Source organism: Triticum aestivum, chromosome 7D, assembly GCF_018294505.1.
Source record: "Triticum aestivum cultivar Chinese Spring chromosome 7D, IWGSC CS RefSeq v2.1, whole genome shotgun sequence".
Classification (NCBI taxonomy): Eukaryota; Viridiplantae; Streptophyta; class Magnoliopsida; order Poales; family Poaceae; genus Triticum; species Triticum aestivum.
The window spans coordinates 10865592-10871509 of NC_057814.1; the positions used below are offsets into that span (position 1 = coordinate 10865592).

Sequence of the window (5918 nt, forward strand, 5' to 3'; positions counted from 1 at the left end):
CGAGCACGAGTTGCGGCGTGCGAAAAGAAAACCCTAGGGCTCTAATACCATGTTAGGAATAAGCAACTTGTATTCCCATGAGGCCATAGGCCGATATATATACATGTACAGGTGTGGAACATATGTAGGAAACCTCTTATATAACGGGATAAATACAAAGGGGTACATGACCTATATTATAACTCTAACAGGAGCATGTTTGAGAAATTTAGATAAGCATATTAATCTTATACACGCTATTTACAAAATGCATTTGTAACGTCAGTTACATATAAAAGGTTCTCCAAAGCAAAAGAAATTATACCAAAATACTTCTTTTTGGCGGGAAGTACCAAAATACTATTGAACCATGGAGTTTTGACATTTTCATTTAGTGCAAAGTGTACGCCCTAATTAGAACTTTACCCAACATGAGTCAAAACTAAAAAGAGTGGGACTGCACTAGAGTACATCAGTCGGAAGTAGGAAGCATAAAATTACCATCCGGCAGCACGAGCGACGGAGTTGAGGGAGAGTTGATGCTCTGTTTTACCTACACAATGCTCTACATCACCACATAGCGTCACGGCCTTTCGTGAGCCGTCGCCAAAGTTTACAGAGACGAAAACGAGACCTTGAAAAGCAGTCTGGTGCACAGTGCACTGCTCATCTCAAGTAAATAGGACCTTGAAACCAGGCAAGCTAGCTGATATAGATACAGAAGCTCATCACCGAACCTCTCCATCACCGAACACTGATATAGATACAGAAGTCAATGTTGCTCCTTCAGTGTAACACTAAAGTAGACCCACAAGTAGTTACATTCATCTTTTCTTTGACTAACAGAGTAACAGGCATCTCTCACAGCTACGAACGCGATGTGAAAATGAAACAACACGGGCACACATAATTACAGATAGCGCACCTACATTGACTTATAGTCAAAGCACATCAAGGGTCGGATTTGCAACGATTTGGTACACCGCTACTAATGGCTTTGTTACAAGATCCGTGCTTGTTTTTTCCCTGAAAGAGCATGGAAGAGCTTTTTGTAGCCACTAAGATAACCAGATCATGGGAACATGCCTTCGAGGAACTCTTCGAAACCTTCTTCGTTGTTTCCTGAACCCCTTGAAGAAGCTCCCTTCCGATCTGCAGCATTTTTGCAAGAGTAAGTTTCATGCCACTGGAATCTATGGCATCCCTAAATCCCCAATAAACAAACACAAGATGCATGCATGAGCACAGAATAATCGACGAAGCCCAAGGCTGTCGCAGGTTCTGGTGAGCCCAATGCAGGCATATGTTCTACTGAGTGCAGAGCCATGACATTTGCGTACATGAATAAACACAAGATATGTGTTCCAAATAGGCCTTATTTACAAGGCCTGAGATCAGCCGTGACCTGGGCCCATTCCCAGGTGGAAACCACACACAGAGTTACCCTGAGTCAAGTGAACTCGAACATTTAGGTGCCAAATATCTTGAAAAGTGCTGTTCGGGTTTCAGGAAAAAGGATGGTGCCAATAGGCCACGGGGATGTTATAAAAACCCTGTTTGAGATTTGGCCGCCTGAGGAGTACAGTAGCCAAGCAAGCCATTAACTAAGCATTAGACCCCTGCCCCCCAACCCAACAAAGTACATGACCAATATAAAAGGCGTATCCAATCAGCTGTACCTTTTTTCTTTCTTCTATCTTTCTTGGCCTCATCCTCAGAGGTATCATCACTTCCTTCGTGTTCTCTGCAGTTTGAACAGTCAAAGAATCTAGTGTATAACAAAATAATGGGGTTGGACAAGAACAAGAACTTAAGATACCTCTTTCTCTTGTCCCTGTCTTTCAACTCAATTTCCTTTTCACCGTAGGGATCCCCTCCTTCTCTTTCTCTTTCTCCTTCAGCCTCTTATAAGCAAGCTTTTCTGCACATCTTTCATAATGTACTACAATCAGGCTAAATAATCAATTGGGCACTTGCTTGAACAAAATGAAAGCACAAAAGACGAAGCAAGATTCAGTGGTCCAAGGAAAAGTAAAAGAAATATAACTATCATGGTAAGAAAGAGCAGTGCCAAATCTGGTTCAAACAAATCCTATTAAGGAACAGTGGATTCACTAACCTCTTGCAAGCTACCAGCTTCACTAGTGCTTGTTTCTGCTCCCCTGCTTCAACATAAGAAAAATTCACCTGATAATGATAAGAGAGAAATGTAAGTGCTACAAATACAGCTGAAACAGTTCTTTATAAAATGTGTTTTGTGTTTTACACATTTTAGCATGAGCAATAGGATTTAGTCAAGAACATACCTCATAACTGCCTAGCCCATGTTTTTCATCACAACGCCTATTACCACAGATAAATTGCCCTGCAAAAGAGCATATTCTGACCATTGCTAAAGATTTTGTATTGATTCTGAACAAGAAATATCCGATCCTGTTTAAGCAAATATACAATTTTCAGAAAAAAAAAACAAATTCTGTATTTTCTACCACCTTAGTATAATTAGAAAAGAAAACTACAATGATGGCTTCCAAAATTTAGAGATTCAGTTATGATTTGTTTTTGAGTTTGGTGGTAATTTGGTGCAAGCACCCCAACTGCACTCAGACATACAGCTAAATAAAAGAAAAGTATGCCTAATAGTGTAAAGAAATAAAGCTTTAAGCTCAGTAACCTTTAATTACAATTTCTTTAAATACCCTTTTAAGTTCTAGACTTCCATTTGAATGGTCTGTTACTAGCAACAGAATACTGATACAATTTAAGTTCAGTCATACTTTTCAGAGAAATGATTTTAGATGGAAATTAATAGACGGGATTGCTTAAGAATACCTTTGCCAGATATCACTTCCTTTTCTGTTCTCCATCTCAATCCAATCTGCAGGAGAATATACCCTTGTAAGATGGGATTCATATCCAAAACTACGGATGATTTTAGAAGGAAAAAAACTGGTTGGGCATCCATTCATCATCCTGTCACTGAAAATGCACGACTGCCATATCATTAATTGTTGTTCACTTCTGTGTTACAAGGATGATCAGTGTTTGTGCGTGCCTGCCAGAACATGATATGAAGAATGGGCAGGTTGGCAAACATGGTTCTTGCAATATGCACAACCAAAAAAACAATTTTCTAGTTATTCCTGCATGTGCATTAATTTTATGAAATATGAATTCATCAAAGTCACAAAAGTCACAATTGGAAGGACACTATTGTTGCCTTTAGATGTCCCTCCAAAAGTCATGCCATGCATTCTTCCTTTTGTATATCATTCAAGACTAAAGGAGAAACTACATGTTTACATCAAGAAACATTATTCATTGACATAGGGTTAAAGCACCATACCTTGCCTTTTTTATACTGGGTCATGTCAGCAATGCAATACCTGCCTCAAGTTAAGGACCATAAGCACACTATAGTTAAGTCTTACAAAATTACAAATAACAGCACACACATCAAATACAGCTCCCATTTGTACAAGCAATGATCAATACTGGTTGACAGAAAGCACAAGTTCATGAGGCACTGAGGTGAAACCATGAAGCACTTAAGTCTTCATGCAGAAGAGCATACCAATACAGAGGACAGCAAGAGATATATGCCCTTTACAGGTTTAAGATACATTCACATGCCTTATGCCTATTTACATTACCAAACTATTAAATAACTATATGTAAGGACATTAGCATCAGCATACATGAACTTGTTATTTCACAAAATTATCTGAAAAATATGCCATGTACTGACATGTCCTCATAGAAAGAACAATGCAATATAAAATATACTAAAAATGGATACTCTTTAAAAAGCTTGTCATAGTAACGTTTGACCAGCCTCTTCTCCCAAGTTGAATCCATGTCATCTTCCTCGGAAAGAATGAACCTTTCAAATGACAGAAGAAGAAAAGTGAGGCATTTATGAAGTTATGAGTTTCCTAAAACCACAGGCATATGTTAATAGGACGTGGTTCAGACCTGTATCCTTCTCTCAATGTATCTTTATCAGTTTTGATGGGCAGACTGTTATCCACATTTTTCTCATGGCCATAAAACTGAACTGTTGAAAGGTAAAAGACATGTATCATGTACGCTAAGGTTAAAAGAACTGTAAGGTTGAGTGTCTGATCTCCAATTCTTTCAACAACGCAGGGGTCTATTATTTCATTCCACTATTTTGTGAGATTGGGATGCATTAAAAAAAGTTTGGCAACGAAGCAGTGATCTATCTATTTGTTGACATTTGGCAAAAAAAATGCACCATTGCACAGGATTGGTTATCAATATATTGGAGACCAGGACATAAATCCTATGTTAAAAATGCATATTACTCCCTCTGTAAACTAATATAAGAGCGTTTAGATTACTAAAATAGTGATCTAAACGCTCTTATATTAGTTTACGGAGGGAGTAGAATGTTATATATATTAAGCTAGGTAACAAGTTATAGTAGAAATACACAATCCATGTATGGATGAAGGTAGCCCCCAATTATTCCTTAAGTAGAGGGGACTGTTCAACATTCAGTTCCTTTTGGAAACCAAGACTAAGCAAATAAATGACTCATTATATGCCACTGCCCCAGTTTCCTTTTCACCATTGAGACAAGGTACAAATATATTAGACTTAAAGCTACTCTAAAGCAGGCTCACCAGCACAATGAATGGTTGTGATCAATTACAAAGCCAGAAGCATATACAGTAGTTGTGGTGCGTTGGATGCTGAATTCCATACAGAGGTGAGCACTTGAGCTAATTAGTAATAACACAAGCACAAGAAGTTTGCAGGGTCAATTTTGGAGCATCATGCTGAGTATGTTTGTATGCGTGGTTACATCAGAAACGCAAGTTTTTAGTGGACTTGCGCGAGTTACAAATTTTGCCTGTTCTTTGAACCCCCACCACCAAGTATAATTTGGTTTACCTAACTCGTGATTTCGTTACCATGCTATTTTATTCAAAAACCCATTTTCATCAACCATAACCAAGACAAATCCAGAGTCAATCAGAAAAATTAGGGCAAAGATAATAACAGCATGCTTTTGCAGGAAACAACAGCAGCAGCAGCAGATCATACCGTAATCCTTCATGAACTTCTTATGGCGATCGTACGCGTTGAGCCCCCGGATGTGCGACTGGTACTGCCTGCATCCATCAATTCCACGTCCAGAGTCGTGAAGCAACAATTCAGCCTATGAACCACAAGCAAACTAACGAAAAGATCGACCCAAAGGCCAAAAACCATTGCCTTCGATTAGCACGCTAGGCTACTCTAACTTGTACAAGGCAATTATGTGCCAAGAAGTAAATTACACTTCGCGGGCACGATTATTTTGGATATCACCAAGATAAAAAATAAAAGTAGTAAACCGTGCAGAACATTGTAAAACACAGCATTACTTGTGCAGGGAGATTAGTTTGTGTATCCTCGAGAATTAAAAGTAGTAAACCATGTGAGGATTGTATCCTCAAATAATTAAAAGTACTACTAAATCATGTGAGCATTTCTCGTTAACAGTCTTAACAGCACGGAATTTAGAATGAAAAAAAAAGCTAGGGTTTTTATAGCCGATTCGAGCAGAAAAAAATCGAATTAAATCGACGAGTAATAAATCGAAGAAGGTAAAGAGAGGGAGGCAACGATATGGGGCGCCAGAGATCCTTACATCCTCCTCTCCTCCCTGTCGAAGATGGCGGATTTGAGCCGCCCCAGCGATGCCATCGTGCTCTCTCGCCCACTCCGCCTCGCCTCGTCTGAGCCCCTCAGCAGCCGCGGCCGGCGCACGAGCACCAGCCCACCGGCAGGATGCCGCGCCGGGGTTTGGGGGAGGATGCTAAGCGAGCGGCGGCGGCGGCCGGACGCTGGAGGCTGGAGCCTTGAGGTGACAGAAGAGAACCACGATGTGGGCCGCGGGCCGCTCTTGGACCAACTTGCCTCGTCCG

At 40.1% G+C, this 5918-nt stretch overlaps 1 pseudogene; it reads right to left on the minus strand.

The window, feature by feature from the left end:
* Positions 1 to 669: 669 nt before the first annotated feature.
* LOC123169024 (protein FRA10AC1-like) lies at positions 670 to 5918 on the minus strand (annotated as a pseudogene).